Genomic DNA, 18,747 nt, shown 5'->3' with positions numbered 1-18,747 from the left:
AACGTCAGAATCGGAGTTACGGTTTGGAAATGGCAAGCGATTCAAATATGACACCGGTCTGCGATTTACAGCAAGTAGTCATCTAAATGCAATGAGATGAACATGCTAGAGCACTCAAACATGGCATAAAAATACATGGCAGGGATGCATTCATGATTCTTAACAAAAGTCCCTTAGTGACCTTGAGCCAAAAGGGATCAGAAAATACAATTGCAACCATGTGAACATGGCAAAAACATAGTCACATCACAGACTTAGTGAAAACTGGAGCATGCTGAAAACAGATATCAAGTAGGCATGTTTACGAGCTCGATGCACTCACTACGGAACAAGACACAAAAAGCTAAGCATACGTCTATCAAGAACACATAAAATTCAAGCTAGACATGGCAAGAACAATAGCATAGCATGCACGGGTCAACTACAACATCCTCGGCAAAATTGCAAACAAGTTGACAATCTGCCCAGATTCACAAAGTAGCAAAAGTAGAGCTCGATTGACTCAAGCTAGGGTGCTCCATAATTGCAAACAAGGACATTGATGGATAGAGCACTACAATATTAACAAAACTTCCTTACTGATCATCCTCAAAAGAGGCACGGATCTCTCGAAAACAACAAGAACATATGGCCATATGAAATAAACAGCCCAAGGACTTAGTGGAATTGCTAAGTCCCTGAAATCAGCACTACCAAGTGCCTCACTTTGCAAGCTTGCACTAGTCACCACACACATCACAAAAATATATGGGTTGCACCACTTGAAAGATGGCAAAACCCTTAACAAAACATATGTAGAGCTCATGGGCATATCATGCACACAATAATCATGGCAAAAATGACAAATATGCAAATGGAGTAGCAGATCTGACAATTATCTCAAGTAGCCCTCTTCTAACAGCATTTCGGATATCAAGATGAACTCAAATGCAAATGATGCAATGGAATGAAATGATGTACTCTCTGAGGCAAACAATTTGATATGCTATATGCCAAAAATGGAGCTACGGAGGAGGAGATATAGCCTGATGAACAGGAGCACATGGATCTGAAAATTTAGGGACTTAGAAGAAAAAACAACCTAGGGTTTACTGTTCACCGGATCTGGATCCAGATCGGTGCACGGATTCCGAGGCACACTGGAGCACTGTTCACCGGCGCCGGAGAAGAAGAGGACGGTGGCCGGCGTGGTGGTGGCCGGAGCTCACTGAGGCGGCGCGGAAGAGGATGGTGGCGGCGTCGGCGGCCGGATGCGGTGGCGAGGCGGCCGGCGGCGATGGCGCAAGAAGCGGCGCGGCGGAGGGGCGGCGCCGGGCGGGCGCGGGCGGCGCTGGAGGCGGGGAGGAGGTGCGGGGTGCGGCAGAGTACATCATTTCATTCCATTGCATCATTTTCATTTGAGCTCATCTTGATGCCCGAAATGCTATTAGAAGAGGGCTACTTGAGATAATTGTCAGATCTGCTACTCCATTTGCATATTTATCATTTTTGCCATGATTATTGTATGCATGATATGCCCATGAGCTCTACATATGTTTTGTTAAGGGTTTTGCCATATTTCCAGAGGTGCAACCCATGTATTTTTGTGATGTGTGTGGTGACTAGTGCAAGCTTGCAAAGTGAGGCACTTGGTAGTGCTGATTTCAGGGACTTAGCAATTCCACCAGTCCTTGGGCTGTTTATTTCATATGGCCATATGTTCTTGTTGTTTCCGAGAGATCCGTGTCTCTTTTGAGGATGATCAGTAAGGAAGTTTTGTTAATCTTGTAGTGCTCTACCATCCATGTCTTTGTTTGCAATTATGGAGCACCCTAGCTTGAGTCAATCGAGCTCTACTTTTGCTACTTTGTGAATCTGGGCAGATTGTCAACTTGTTTGCAATTTTGCCGAGGATGTTGTAGTTGACCCGTGCATGCTATGCTATTGTTCTTGCCATGTATAGCTTGAATTTTGTGTGTTCTTGATAGATCTGTGCTTATATTTTCGTGTCTTGCTCCGTAGTGAGTGCATCGAGCTCGTAAACATGCCTACTTGATATTATTTTTAGCATGCTCCAGTTTTCACAAAGTCTGTGATCTGATTATGTTTTTGCCATGTTCACATGCTTGCAATTGTATTTTCTGATCCCTTTTGGCTCAAGGTCACTAAGGGACTTTTGTTAAGCTCTTTGAGTAGCTCCATGCCATGCTTTACTTTGCCATGTTCAGGTCCTGTAGCATGTAGTTTTGTTGCTCCGAAGAGAGCTACCTGATCTAAAATTCCAGATAAGTGTTAATTTCACTAAGTCTGAAATCTGTTTGCCATATGCATTTTTGCCATGCTTTTTTGAACCTGTTAATGGATGAATTGGCCGTAGCTCAGTGCTAGACTTTTGTTAAGCATCATGAATGCATCTCTGCCATTTATTTTTATGCCATGTTTGGGTGCTGTAGCATGTTCATCTCATTGCATTTAGATGACTACTTGCTGTAAATCGCAGACCGGTGTCATATTTGAATCGCTTGCCATTTCCAAACCGTAACTCCGATTCCGACGTTCTTTATATCGTTTTCAAGCGATTTCATCTCATATTTCCAGTGGCACACTTGGATTTCCAAGTTGAGGCCAGGTTCACGCATTCCTTGTCACATCTCGCATATGCATCCCGCATCACATCCCGCATAGCATATCATCGTTGCATCATGTTGTTTGAGCTTTGCACGTGGTTGATTGTGTCCTTGTTGCTTGTTTGTCTTGTTTGGTAGAGACGGGAGACGAGTTCGCTAACGAGGAGCCCATTGAGTTTGCTTTCGAGGATCCAGTCAACTTTGACAACTGTGCAGGCAAGATGATCATACCCTCGAAATCACTACTATCTTTGCTATGCTAGATTGCTCGCTATTTTGCTATGCCAATGCTATGATGCCTACCATTTGCTTTCAAGCCTCCCAAATTTCCATGTCAAACCTCTAACCCACCATGTCCTAGCAAACCGTTGATTGGCTATGTTACCGCTTTGCTCAGCCCCTCTTATAGTGTTGCTAGTTGCAGGTGAAGATTGGAGGCCGTTCCTTGTTGGAACATTTATTTACTTGTTGGGATATCATTATATTATCTTGTTATCTTAATGCATCTATATACTTGGTAAAGGGTGGAAGGCTCGGCCTCTCGCCTAGTGTTTTGTTCCACTCTTGCTGCCCTAGTTTCCGTCATATCGGTGTTATGTTCCCGGATTTTGCGTTCCTTACGCGATTGGGTTATAATGGGAACCCCTTGATAGTTCGCCTTGATTAAAGCTTTTCCAGCAATGCCCAACCTTAGTTTTACCATTTGGCACCTAGCCTCTTTTTCCCTTGGGTTTCCGGAGCCCGAGGGTCATCTTATTTAACCCCCCCCCCCCCCCCCGGGCCAGTGCTCCTCTGAGTGTTGGTCCGAACCGAGTAGACCGCGGGGCCACCTCAGGGCAACTTGAGGGTTGGTTTTACTCGTAGGATGTCTCATCTGAGTGTGCCCTGAGAACGAGATATGTGCACATTCGGGCGGTGTTGCTGGTCTTGTTTTAACCTGTCGAAGTGTCTTGAAGAACCGAGATACCGAGTCTGATCGGAACGTCTTGGGAGGAGGTCTATTCCTTTGTTGACCATGAGAGCTTGTCATGGGCTAAGTTGGGACTCCCCTACAGGGATTTGAACTTCCGAAAGCCGTGCCCGCGGTTATGGGTAGATGGGAATTTGTTAATGTCCGGTTGTAGATAACTTGAACCTTAACTTAATTAAAATGAATCAACTGAGTGTGTTACCGTGATGGCCTCTTCTCGGCGGAGTCCGGGAAGTGGACACGGTGTTGGAGTAATGCTTGTGCAGGTTGTCCTCTAGTTTCTCGCTCGCGCTTTGCCTCCTCTTCTCGCTCTCTTTTACGAACAGGATAGCCACCATATATGCTAGTCGCTTGCTGCAGCTCCACTTATATTTACCTTGCCTAACCTATAAGCTTAAATAGTCTTGATCGCGAGGGTGCGAGATTGCTGAGTCCCAGTGGCTCACAGATTACTATTACACCAGATGCAGGGCCTGATGATTTTGCTCTAGGTGACGCGCTCGAGCTCAAGTGGGAGTTCGACGAGGACTCTCAACGTTATTATGTTTCCTTTCCTGATGATCAGTAGTGGTGCCCAGTTGGGGGTGATCGGGACCGTGTCGCATGTTGGGTTATCTTTTATTTTGGCGCCGTAGTCGGGCCATGAGTGTTTGGATGATGTAATGTTATTTATGTATCTTGATTGACGTGGCGAGTGTAAGCCAACTATGTTATCTCCCCTTTATTATTATATTACATGGGATGTGTAAAGATTTCCTTACTTGCGACATATGCCTTCAATGCGATTATGTCTCTAAGTCGTGCCTCGACACGTGGGATCTATAGTCGCATCGAGGGTGTTACAAGTTGGTAATCAGAGCCTTCCCCGACCTTAGGAGCCCCATTGCCTGATCGTTTTTAGCAACCGAGTTATGTCTAGAAAAATGTTTTGAGTCATTTAGGAATTATATATCGGAGAGTTAGGAATTCTTTTTACTTCCCAGTCTCCTCGTCGCTCTGGTAAGGCATCCTGACATTGAGTTTTGACTCTTCTCTTCTCAAATTTCACTAAAAAAATTTTAGGATCACGCGGGTATCTTGGAATCGTTCCGATGGTTTTATGATGAGAACATTGTCTTGGTGCCTCCTGTCAGGGGTTTTGTGGAAGTGTCCCGGGGAGTTGAGCTCTGAGGTGTTGTCGTCATAATTTTATCGTTGGAATTCTGGAATACCTGAGTTTAGTACGCCGACATCGAAAATCTTTTTTATGCAGTTCGTTGGTGAGATAACCTCGACGCCACCCAGTACTGGGGCAGGAGTTCGGGAGTATCGCCATAACTTGTATAACGGATGCTTTTCGAAGGTTGAGGTAGATGGTTTCTGAAGTTTTTTCTCGGTTATGTGTTGAAGGATGGATACAGCTGGATGTAGGATTTGCTAGAATTGGGTGAGATATTATGCTTCCCCTGTATCCCCAACACCTGATTGCATAACCGGAATGGTTCGGGAGTTTCATAGGTGGGAATTCTAGTAGCTCTAGTTCTTCTTCCACGGATATTGGTTTGAGATTGGGATTTCTTACCGATTATTCATTCTTGATCCATACCTTGTTGATTTATTTCTCTACCTGAATTCTAAGTGGCTTCTCAATTTATGGATATGTGACCATTTCAAGAGGAATGCATTCGTTCATTTTGTTCGGATGTGAAGACTATATGTTGCAATTTTCATTCTGTTGGATTCAGCTTCAATATTTGTCTATCAATGTGCTAATAGTGGTCAACCTCTTCAGGATGGCTCCTCCAACGCGCACAACTCCGAATCCTGATCCGCCACCACCTCCTCCGGAGGCATGGAAGCTGTGATGGCCGCAACCAATGCAAACACACAGTTGATCATGCAAATTCTCCAAGAGCGCAACCAAGGGAACCAAGGCAACAATCAGAATCACTCTGATACACTCAACCAGTTCCTTGCTAACGGGCCAAAGACTTTCAGCAATTGTGTTGAGGCAACCAATGCTGACGATTGGCTTGTGGATCTGTGCAAGCATTTCGAGTGCAGTAACGTCAGGCCTAAGGACTTTGTCAAGTTCGCTTCCTTCCAACTCAAAGATCAAGCTGCAGAATGGTTCCAGCAGTACAAGGATTCCAGAGGTGGACGTGTTATCACTTGGGATGAATTCCGTCAAGATTTCAGAGCTCACCATATCCCTCAGAGCGTGGTTGAAAGCAAGCGTGAGGAATTCCGCAACCTGAAGCAAGGCTCTTTGTCTGTCTATGACTACAACAAGTTGTTTCAGAAGCTCGCCCACTTTGCCAAACAGGACGTCCCTGATGAGAAGAGCATGATATACCAGTTCCGGGGTGGTCTCAGAGAAGAAATCCAGCTAGCTCTTGTTCTCTTTGAGCCCTTGAGGTACGATGAGTTCTACAACATGGCATTGAAGCAAGAGGCTGCTCAGTTGAGGTGTGATGCTTCCAAGAAGCGAGTCAGAGATGTTACTCCTTCTTACTCTACTCAAGTGGCCAAGCAGCAGAAGTATTGGCTTCCTCCTCCTCCGTTTTGTCAGCCGTATCAGCAGAAGAGCAAAGGTGGCAGTGGATCTTCCCACCCACCCAACCCTGGCTTTCAGAACAAGACTTCGTCTCAAGCTCCAAGATCGAGTGCTCTGTATCACCGTCCGCTTTCAGAGGTCACGTGCAACAAGTGCCAATAGAAGGGTCACTATGCCAACAAGTGCTTCAACCAGAGGCGTCTTCCTCCTCCTCCTGTCAGATCGGCAAGTACAGCTGTGGTCAAGCATAACCCCAAGTCCACCAAGGTGAACTTGATGAATGCAGCTCAGGCAGAGGACTCATCAGATGTCATTATGGGTAACCTTCCTGTAAATGATATTCCTGCAAAAGTTCTTTTTGACACTGGTGCATCGCATTGTTTTAGCTCGAGGCCATTTGTTTCTAAGCATGAGTTGCCTTTACAAGATTTGCCTAGACAGTTATCTGTGGTTTCTCCGGGTAAATTCATGAATGCAAGCGCTATCGCCCTGGATGTTACTATCACGTTGGGCGACTACAAGTTTCTCTCTTCTCCGGTGGTTCTTGGTAACTCGGATATTGATCTTATTCTCGCGATGGATTGGCTTTCTAAGCACAAGGCTCAGCTTGATTGTGCAGCCAGGCAGATTCAATTGACTCATTCGTCTGAGGATGTAATTGTCTTTGCTTCTCGGGATAATACCATCCGTCTATTTTCTCTCAATGAGAAGGGTGAACTAGATGCTATCTTCGTGTTATGTTCCCAGATTTTGCTTCCTTACGCTGTTGGGTTATAATGGGAACCCCTTGATAGTTCGCCTTGATTAAAGCTTTTCCAGCAATGCCCAACCTTGATTTTACCATTTGCCACCTAGCCTCTTTTTCCCTTGGGTTTCCGGAGCCTGAGGGTCATCTTATTTAAACCCCCCCCCCGGGCCAGTGCTCCTCTGAGTGTTGGTCCGAACCGAGTAGACCGCGGGGCCACCTCAGGGCAACTTGGGGGTTGGTTTTACTCGTAGGATGTCTCATCTGAGTGTGCCCTAAGAACGAGATATGTGCATCTCCTATCGGGATTTGTCGGCACATTCGGGCGGTGTTGCTGGTCTTGTTTTAACCTGTCAAAGTGTCTTGAAGAACCGAGGTACCGAGTCTGATCGGAACATCTCGGGAGGAGGTCTATTCCTTCGTTGACCGTGAGAGCTTGTCATGGGCTAAGTTGGGACTCCCCTGCAGGGATTTGAACTCTCGAAAGCCGTGCCCGCAGTTATTGGCAGATGGGAATTTGTTAATGTCCGGTTGTAGATAACTTGAACCTTAACTTAATAAAAATGAATCAACTGAGTGTGTTACCGTGATGGCCTCTTCTCGGCGGAGTCCGGGAAGTGGACACGGTGTTGGAGTAATGCTTGCGCAGGTTGTCCTCTAGTTTCTCTCTCACGCTTTGCCTCCTCTTCTTGCTCTCTTTTGCGAACAGGATAGCCACCATATATGCTAGTCGCTTGCTGCAGCTCCACTTATATTTACCTTGCCTTACCTATAAGCTTATATAGTCTTGATCGCAAGGGTGCGAGATTGCTGAGTCCCTGTGGCTCATAGATTACTATTACACCAGATGCAGGACCTGACGATTCCGCCCCAGGTGACGCACTCGAGCTCAAGTGGGAGTTCGACGAGGACTCTCAATGTTATTATGTTTCCTTTCCTGATGATCAGTAGTGGTGCCCAGTTGGGGGTGATTGGGACCGTGTCGCATGTTGGGTTATCTTTTATTTTGGCGCCGTAGTCGGGCCATGAGTGTTTGGGTGATGTAATGTTATTTATGTATCTTGATTGACGTGGCGAGTGTAAGCCAACTATGTTATCTCCCCTTTATTATTATATTACATGGGTTGTTGTAAAGATTACCTTACTTGCGACATATGCCTTCAATGCAATTATGTCTCTAAGTCGTGCCTCGACACGTGGGAGCTATAGTCGCATCGAGGGCATGACAAGTTGGTAATCAGAGCCTTCCCCGACCTTAGGAGCCCCATTGCTTGATCGTTTTTAGCAGCCGAGTTGTGTCTAGAAAAATGTTTTCAGTCATTTAGGAATTATATATCGGAGAGTTTAGGAATTCTTTTTACTTCCCAGTCTCCTCATCGCTCTTGTAAGGCATCCTGACGTAGAGTTTTGACTCTTCTCTTCTCAAATTTCACAAAAAAAAATTAGGACCACGCGGGTATCTTGGAATCGTTCTGATGGTTTTATGATGAGAACATTGTCTTGGTGCCTCCTGTCAGGGGTTTTGTGGAAGTGTCCCGGGGAGTTGAGCTCTGAGGTGTTGTCGTCATAATTTTATCATTGCAATTCTGGAATACCTGAGTTTAGTACGCCGACATCGAAAATCTCTTTTATGCAGTTCGTTGGTGAGATAACCTCGACGCCACTCAGTACTGGGGCGGGAGTTCGGGAGTATCGCCATAACTTGTATAACGGATGCTTTTTGAAGGTTGAGGTAGATGGTTTCCGAAGTTTTTTCTCGGTTATGTGTTGAAGGATGGATACAGCTGGATGTAGAATTTGCTAGAATTGGGTGAGATATTATGCTTCCCCTATATCCCCAACACCTGATTGCATAACCGGAAAGGTTCGGGAGTTTCATAAGTGGGAATTCTACTAGTTCTAGTTCTTCTTCCACGGATATTGGTTTGAAATTGGGATTTCTTACCAATTATTCGTTCTTGATCCGTACCTTGTTGATTTATTTCTCTACCTGAATTCTACGTGGCTTCTCAATTTATGGATATGTGACCATTTGAAGAGGAATGCATTCGTTCATTTTGTTCGGATGTGAAGACTATATGTTGCAATTTTCATTTCGTTGGATTCAGCTTCAATATTTATCTATCAATGTGCTAATGGTGGTCAACCTCTTCAGGATGGCTCCTCCAACGCGCATGACTCCGAATCCTGATCCGCCACCACCTCCACCTCCTCCGGAGGCACGGCAAGCTGTGATGGCCGCAACCAATGCAAACACACAGTTGATCATGCAAATTCTCCAAGAGCGCAACCAAGGGAACCAAGGCAACAATCAGAATCACTCTGCTACACTCAACCAGTTCCTTGCTAACGGGCCAAAGACTTTTAGCAATTGTGTTGAGGCAACCGATGCTGACGATTGGCTTGTGGATCTGTGCAAGCATTTCGAGTGTAGTAACGTCAGGCCTGAGGACTTTGTCAAGTTCGCCTCCTTCCAACTCAAAGATCAAGCTGCAGAATGGTTCCAGCAGTACAAGGATTCCAGAGGTGGACGTGTTATCACTTGGGATGAATTCCGTCAAGATTTCAGAGCTCACCATATCCCTCAGAGCGTGGTTGAAAGCAAGCGTGATGAATTCTGCAACCTGAAGCAAGGCTCTTTGTCTGTCTATGACTACAACAAGTTGTTTCAGAAGCTCACCCGCTATGCCAAGCAGGACATCCCTGATGCGAAGATCATGATATACAAGTTCCGGGGTGGTCTCAGAGAAGAAACTAGCTAGCTCTTGTTCTCTTTGAGCCCTTGAGGTACGATGAGTTCTACAACATGGCATTGAAGCAAGAGGCTGCTCAGTTGAGGTGTGATGCTTCCAAGAAGCGAGTCAGAGATGTTACTCCTTCTTCCTCTACTCAAGTGGCCAAGCAGCAGAAGTGCCCAAACATGTAAATAAAATCAAAATAAAATATATTTTTATTGAAAATTTAATTTCCAATATTTTTTTGTTGTTTTTTAAGAAGTCATATTATCTTCTCTCATTATTTTATTTATTTAAAATTATTGGAAAAAATATTTGGAATAAATCACTTTGATCCAATTTGCCAATTTTGAAATTCAAAAATGGATTTTTGAGAAAACCTCCAACTCTCTCAATTGGTCCTTGAGTTGCTTAATGTTTCTAGGATCAAAATTTCAAATAAAACAAATTCCAAAATGCACAAATGATGAATGCATATGAATGATCTAAATAACATCCGAATTAAAAAATTGGGTTGTTACAGAGAGCATTTCTTCAAAAATACTAAAGCACACCGTGCTCAAAAAGATATAAGTGAAGCACTAGAGCAAATCCACAGCTCATAAAATTTTAAGTGAAGCATAGAGAGCAATTCTAACAAGTCATGACATAATTTTGGCTCTCAAATCAGTGTGTCCAGCAAGGAATCAAGAGTTAAAACACAAAACAAAACAAACAAAGACTAATATCATACAGGACGCTCCAAGCAAAACACATAGTATGTGACGAGTAGAAATATAGCTTCGAGTAAAATATCGATGGTCGTTAGAAGAAAGAGGGGATGCCACTCGGGGCTTCCCCAAGCTTAGTTGCTTGCTTCTCTTTGGATAATAGCAGGGGATGCCATGGGCATCCCCAAGCTTAGACTCTTCTTACTCCTTATTCCTTCATCCATCGTAAGATAACCCAATACTTAAAAACTTTAATCACACAAAACTCAACAAAACCTTCGTGAGATCCGTTAGTATAAGAAAACAAATCACTACTATAAGTGCTATAGATAACCAATTCATATTTTATTATTTCATTATATCTACTGTATTCCAACTTTTATATGGCAAAAACACATCAATGGAAACCATAGAATCATCAAAACAAGCACATAACGCAAAGAAATCAGAATCTATCAAAAACAGAACAGTCTCTAGCAAACTGGATATTTTGAATACTTCTGTAACTCCAAAAATTATAAAAATGAGGAAAACCTGAGAAATTTGTATGTTAATCTTCTCCAAAGAGAATTGTTATTTTATCGCTCTTTGCTTAAAAACAAGAATTGTTTTCGGGAGCACAAAAGTTTCTGTTTTTCAGCAAGATCAAGCAACTATCACCCAAGAAGATCCTAAAAGCTTTACTTGGGCAAACACTAATTAAAACACAAAAAAACAATCATAAAAGTAACATAATTTTTCTAACACTCAAGAATAGAAATCAAAAAGCAAAAATAAATTTTATTCATTGGGTTGCCTCCCAACAAGCGCTATTGTTTCACGCCCTTAGCTAGGCATAAAGCAAAGATCTAAGTTTTGTCATCTTTGGTTCTAGATCCATAAGATGCCCTCATGATTGATTCATATCGTGACCTAATTCTTGTTCTAGGGAAGTGTTACATACCTTTCCTTAGTGGAAATTGAAACTTAATATCGCCTTCTTTCATATCAATCACGGCACCGATTGTGCGTAAAAATGGTCTACCAAGAATAATTGGACAAGACGGATTGCAATAAATATCAAGAACAATAAAATATATGGACACATACTTCCTATTTGCAAGAATAAGAACATCATTAATTCTTCCCATAGGCTTTTTAATAGTAGAATCCGCCAAGTGCAAATTTAAAGAACATTCTTCAATATCGGTAAGACCAAGCACATCATATAAAGATTTTGGAATTGTAGAAACACTAGCACCTAAGTCACATAAAGCAAAACACTCATAATTTTTAATCTTGACTTCGACAGTAGGTTCCCATTCATCATGCAATTTTCTAGGAATTGAAAATTCCAATTCCAACTATTCTTCTAAAGCTTTCATCATAGCATGAAAAATATGTTCAGTAAAAGCTTTATTTTGTTCATAAGCATGGGGTGAATTTATCATGGGTTTCAACAAAGAAATACAATCAATGAAAGAGCAACTATCATAATTAAAGTCCTTGCAATCCAAAAGAGTGGAAACATCACTAGTTAAAGTTTTGACCTCTTCAAACCCACTTTTATCAATTTTCAAAACAAGATTTTCACCCTTCGAATTATCTGGACGCCTTCTAACTAAAATTGACTCTTCTCCAGTCCCTTTTTCATCAATCTTAACTTTACTAAACAAGGAATCAATAGAAGAAACATCAATCGTTTTAAGATCTTCATCATTTTTACGAAAGTAATCACTAGAAAACACTTCTTCTAAAAATCTCTTTTAGCTCTAAGAATAGCGATTCTTTTCTTACTTTCATCCATAGAAACATAGAGATCTTTAATTGATTCCTCAACCTTAGGCACACAAAATTTCATCTTGAGATTTTCCACATCATAAGAAATTATATCAACACTTCTAGACAAATCATCAATCTTATTCAACTTTTCTTCTATGGTAGTTTTGAAAACTTTTTGTGTGTTGATAAATTCTTTAATATTATTCTCAAGATCAAAGGTGTTCCTATTATTATAAGAAGGATTTCCATAGGAATTACCATAATTATTAGAGGAATTACTAGGAAAAAGGCCTAGGATTAAAATTACCTCTATAAGCATTGTTATTGAAATTATTTCACGAGATAAAATTCACATCAGTTCTATGGCATCAATATTTTGCTCAGCCAAAGTAGAAAAAGGCATATCATTGAAATCAATAGGAGCACTTTTACTAGCAACCGATTTCATAAAAGCATCAACTTTTTCACTCAAATAAGAAATTTCTTCAACCGAATTAACCTTTTTACTAGTAGGAGCTCGTTCGATATGCCATTGTGAATAATTTGCCATAATATTATCAAGCAATTTGGTAGCTTCACCAAAAGTAATTTCGAGAAAAGTACCACCCGCGGTGGATCTAAAAGATTACGAGAGACAAAATTCAACCCTGCATAAAATTTTGTATGATCATCCAAAGATTTAACCCATGAGTTGGGCAATTCCTTAGCATCATTTTCATCCTTTCCCAAGATTGTGCAACATGCTCATGTTCATGTTGCTTGAAATTCCTGATCTGGGTCCTAAGGGAGATAAATTTTGCGGCTGGAAAATACTCAGTGATAAAAGCATCTTTGCACTTATTCCAAGAATCGATACTATTACGAGGCAAAGAAAAGAACCAATTTTTGCAGAATCATCCAAAAAAATGGAAATAATTTCATCTTCACAATATCATTGTACACATCTTTTTTCCTTTGCATATCGCACAATTCCATGAAGGTATTAAGATGGGACGCGACATCCTCATTAGGAATACCGGAAAATTGATCTTTCATAACAAGATTCAGCAAAGCAGTATTAATATCACAAGATTACGCACTAGTGAACGGTGTCGGTGTCAAAACCGGCAGATCTTGGGTAGGGGGTCCCGAACTGTGCGTCTAAGGATTGAAGGTAACAGGAGACAGGGGACACGGTGTTTACCCAGGTTCGGGCCCTCTTGATGGAGGTAATACCCTACGTCCTGCTTGATTGACTTTGATGAGTATATGGGTTACAAGAGTTGATCTACCAGGAGATCGTAATGGCTAAATCCTAGATGTCTAGCCTATATGATTATGATCGTGATTGCCTTTACGGACTAAACCCTCTGGTTTATATAGACACCGGAGGGGGCTAGGGTTGTACAGAGTCGGTTCATAGAGAAAGGAATCTTCATATCCGCATGCTAAGCTTGCCTTCCACGGCAAGGAGAGTCCCATCCGGACATGAGGGAAGGCCTTCTATCTTGTATCTTCATGGCACATCTGTCCGGCCCACGTCATCTAGCCCGGACACCCGAGGACCCCATAATCCAGGACTCCCTCAGTAGCCCCTGAACTAGTCTTCAATGACGATGTGTCCGGCGCGCAGATTGTCTTCGGCATTACAAGGCAGGTTCCTCCTCCGAACACTTCAAAGCGGTTGATCGTCAGTACTATATCCGGCTCTGTACAATAGTCATACCTCTGATTACAATGGCAGAATACAGATAACTTCTGTCTTCTGAAGATTTCAATGGTGAGACGTTACATCCGGCCATTTTATTATTTCAAACCATTTTTTGGCCTCTCGTTTCGTGTTTCGGGACACAACCACCGACGACATGTCTTGTCAAAGCAAAGATCGTGCCCCCTTATTACGGGATTCTCACCAATACGGGTTTGGGAAACCCAACCGTGTCGTTTCGCATGACCCCTTGGAAATAGGAGAGATTTAAGGCTTGTGGGGGACGCATGATATTCATTACCTTTATAAGGGGATAAGATTCCCCCTTTTTACCCCTTGCCTTCCCCTTCCTCAGTCCATCCGCCCTCAAGCTCCAGCGCCCAAGCTTCAATCCTCTCCGTTCCCAGAAAGTACTCCAGCCATGTCCGAATCCGGAGCACAAGGCAAGTGGATGGCTTCCTCTGTGACGGAGAAATACATCAAGGAACTCCGGGAAGCGGGTGTCGATGTCAATACCGGCAGATCTCGGGTAGGGGGTCCCGAACTGTGCGTCAGAGGTTGATGGTAATAGGAGACAGGGGACACAATGTTTACCTAGGTTCAGGCTCTCTCTATGGAGGTAATACCCTACTTCCTGCTTGATTGATCTTGATGAATATGAGTATTACAAGAGTTGATTTACCACGAGATCGTAATGGCTAAAACCCTAGAAGTCTAGCCTATGTGATTATGATTGTCTCGACAGACTAAACCGTCCGGCTTATATAGGCACCGGAGGGGACTAGGGTTGTACAAGCTTGCAACCCACGCTAAGGAGAGTCCCATCCGGACACGGGTGATAGTCTTCAGTCTTTTGTCTTCATAGCCCATCAGTCTGGTCCATGTCCAAAAGGCCGAACCCCGAGGACCCCTTAGTACAGGACTCGCTTAGTAGCCCCTGAACCAGGATTCAATGACGAGGTGTTCGGTGCGCAGATTGTCTTTGGCATTGCAAGGCGGGTTCCTCCTCCGAATATTCCAACACAGTCTTAGAACATAGAGATCATGTCCGGATCTGCAAAACAAGTACCACACACCACCGTAGAGAGTATAATATTTCACGAGTCCAATCCGCTGACAACTTTTTGCAATGTGACACTACATCACCCCCGGTCATTACTTCGAACTGTTTTTTGGCCTGCTGGTCCATATTTCGAGACGTAGCTTTATTGGCACGTCTTGTCAAGGCAGAGATCATGTCCCCTTATTGCAGGATTCTCATGAATATGGGTATGGGTAATCCAACCGTGCCGCCCGCACGGCCCCTGGGGAATAGGAGAGTTTCATGGCGAGTGGGGAGGCGTTTGATATTCACTGCCTTTATAAGGAGATAAGTATTCATCTTTTCCACCCACACCTTCTCTCTTTCCGCCTATCTACTCTCGAGCTCCGGCGCCCAAGTTCTCATCTTTCCTACCCTAAGAAAGCACTCCAACCATGTTCGGAGTGCAGGGCAAGTGGATGGACTCCACCGTCAAGGAGAAGGATATCATCCAACTTCAGGAGGCCGGATATTTGGCCAGGGAAATCACCCATCGGCTTCCTGCTAAGGGACAGTTCGTCCCCACTCCGGAGCCCCACGAGAGGGTCGTGTTCATCCCTCACTTCATCCGCAGGCTGGGATTTCCTCTCCACCCATTCGTCCGCGGACTCATGTTCTACTATGGGCTGGATTTCCATGATCTGGCCCCCAATTCTTTCCTCACCATCTCGACGTTTATCGTTGTGTGCGAGGCCTTCCTCCGCATCCCGCCCCCACTTCGGACTGTGGCTGAAGACCTTCAATGTGAAGCCGAAGGTGGTGGGCGGCGAACACGCAGAATGCGGAGGCGCCATGGTGAGAAAAATGTCCAACGTCCCGTGGCCCAAAGGCACCTTCGTGGAGACCGTCAAGGGGTGGCAGAAGCTATGGTTCTACGTCACTGAGCCCTGCGACGCTGCCTGGGCTGCGGCTCCCGAATTCAAATCCGAGGCCCCAATGTGGCTTACCTCCTGGAAGGAGAAGGGCCTGGATTGGTCTTTGTCAGATGAGTTGACAGCGCTTCAGACACGCATCTGGAGGATGATGGACAAAAACGTCAAGCTCGTCCATATTTCCATTCACTATTATAAATCTGCATGGTCCGAGCATCTTGAGTTTGAGATAGGCGTAGTGTGGGACTGCATTGAAGCGAGCGAACACGATTCGTCCGAGCAAGGCATGGTAGCCACTACAGAAGGGGACGATATCAAAGATCAAGTCTTTGCTGCGGAAGTTGTTCGATGAACCAAAGACCACTTCCAATGTGATTGAGCCCGTGTAGTGGGCCTCTACACCGTCTATCACTCCTTTAAAGGTAGTTTGAGTGGGCATGATTGTTGGCGGATCTATACCCATCTTGCGGACTGTGTCCTGATAGAGCAGGCTAAGGCTGCTGCCGCCATCCATGAGGACTCGCGTAAGGTGGAATCCATTGATGAATGGATCAAGGACTAATGCGGCCGAACCTCCATGACGGATACTGGTAGGATGGTCCCTGCAATCGAAGGTGATCGTACAGGCCAACCATGGTTTGAATTTTGGGGTGACTGGCTCTATCGCATACAAGTCCCTTAGCGCGCGCTTGCGCTTCCTCTTGGGGATATGGGTGACGTATATCATGTTCACCATTTTGACTTCAGGGGGAAATTTCTTCTGACCCCCCATTTGCGGTGCGCGAGGTTCCTCTTTGCATCCTCACTGGGCGACCCTTTCTCCTTATGTTCGTCATTTAACTTGCCATCCTGTTTGAAGACCCAACAGCTTTTGTTGGTGTGGTTGGCAGGCTTATCAGGAGTGCCGTGGATCTGGCAGGGTCGATCAAGTATTCAGTCCAGGCTTGATAAACCGTCTTTGTTTCGTTTGAATGGCTTCTTCCGTTGACCAGATTTGGAGCCACTGAATCCGGCATTGACTGCCATATTCTCTGTATCATCATGGTTGCTCTGACGCTTATGTTTGTTGCATCGGGGCCTTCCGTTGCCGTTTCGGGCTTTGGATGTGCTGGGGTCGCTCGTACTGTTACCGCTACGGGCTAGCCATCTATTCTCGCCCGCGCAGAAGCGGGTCATTAGTGTTGTAAGGGCTGCCATGGACTTCGGCTTTTCTTGGCCGAGGCGTCGGGCGAGCCATTCATCACAGATGTTGTGTTTGAAGGCTGCTAGGGCTTCGGCGTCCAGACAGTCGACAATCTGTTTCTTCTTAATTAGGAACCTGGTCCAGAATTTCCTGGCCAACTCTATGGGTTGTTGGACTATATGACTGAGGTCATCGGCATCCGGAGGCCGGACATAAGTGCCTTGGAAGTTGTCTCTAAAGGTGTTTTCCAAGTCTTCCCACCTTCCAACAGATTTTTCTGGGAGGCTATTCAACCAGTGCCTAGCTGGCCCCTTAAGTTTTAGGGGAAGGTATTTGATGGCGTGTAGATCATCACCGCGATCCTTGTGAATGTGGAGAAGAAAATCTTCAATCCATACTCCGGGATTTGTTGTGCCATCATATGATTTGATGTTCATGGGTTTAAACCCTTCAGGGAATTTGTGCTCCATTACCTCATCGGTCAAGCATAGGGGGTGTGCGGCACCTTGGTATCGGGCCATGTCGCAACGCAGTTCGGATGGAGTCTGTATGCGGTTTTCAACCCGGGATTGGTTGTGTTTATCGCACGTGGCTTGATAGCCCGCCTCTCACGCTGGAGCATGCCCCCGCGATCCATAGATTGACCTAGTCTGACCTTCCCTATTTTCTAGGTCCTGTCATGGGTCGTATGTGTATCCTCGAGCTGTCGTTTCTCTGCTTTTACGGTGAGATGGTGCCGGCTGGTGTTCGGTTTGAGTTGCCGCTCTGTCCCGGCCACGTGGTGATCTATCGGGTCCGTCAGCCGCATTACGCATGGGTGGTATGGACTCCAATGCCTCATCATCGAATTGGGGTAGCAGCTTATGCTTTGGGTAACTCTTTGCTGGGCTTTCAAGGCCGTATTCTTCGGCTGCCAGGATGTTAGTCCATCTGTCGTTGAGCAGATCTTGGTCGGCTTGAAGCTTCTGCTGTTTCTTTTTTAGGCTTCTAGCCGTGGCTATTAGCTGTCGCTTGAAGCACTCTTGTTTGAGGGGTTCCTCTTGCACAATAAAATCTTCATCGTCGAGGCTGACGTCGTCCTCGCAGAGTGGCAGATAGTTGCTGTCCTCTGAGTCATTGTTCCCTGTTTGTTCGTCACGGTCAACTTGCCCATCCTCCCGATCATCCTGTTCGGATGTTGGTTCGATGGGGTCTTCTTGGTCTTCGGTGTACTTCGGAGTATCATTGTCTTTGGTGCCAGTATTGCTGTTCTTACCGCGGTGCGATTTAGAGTGGAGCCGCTGACGTTGACATTTTGGCGGTATCTCAGGAGGTTCATCCTCGACTGGGTTTTTCTCGTCATCATCGTCGCCATTTTTAGGTGTATCCACCATGTATATGTCATATGAGGAGGTGGTTGTCCAACGTCCGGTGACCGGTTGGTTTTGCGCCTTCTCCTCTCCGGCATCTCGTCCATATCGTCGATGTCTTCGGAGGCATAATCAAGCATGTCGGTTAGGTCCTCGAAAGTGGCTATGAAGTGGGTGGTGGGTGGGAAGTAAAATTCCTTGTTTCCAGCCCCTAGTCCGGGCTGGGCGTGATTCAGGAGCGGTTCCTCTGTGATGATGAGGGATCGCATTCAGTCGACTGCCTCATTTAAGAGTGGGGTTTGGACGGGGTCGGGAGTTTCTGGGCCGAGCTCGCATCACACGGGCCTCCAGGGTTCGGAATTAGTGTTCGGAGAAGTGTCCGACCTTGCAATGATTGTCGGAGACGCTATTCTCTCGGTGTTGAGCTCTAAGCCCGCAGAGAGTCCAGCGAGCTCTAGACTCCCGTCTTTGGACCTGATGACGCGCTCCGGATTTAAGGCCAGAGCGGTGGT

The sequence above is a fragment of the Triticum aestivum genome, chromosome 4A (assembly GCF_018294505.1).
Source record: "Triticum aestivum cultivar Chinese Spring chromosome 4A, IWGSC CS RefSeq v2.1, whole genome shotgun sequence".
NCBI lineage: Eukaryota > Viridiplantae > Streptophyta > Magnoliopsida > Poales > Poaceae > Triticum > Triticum aestivum.
The sequence above is the reverse complement of the archived record's forward strand: the minus strand, read 5'-3'. Positions refer to the sequence as shown.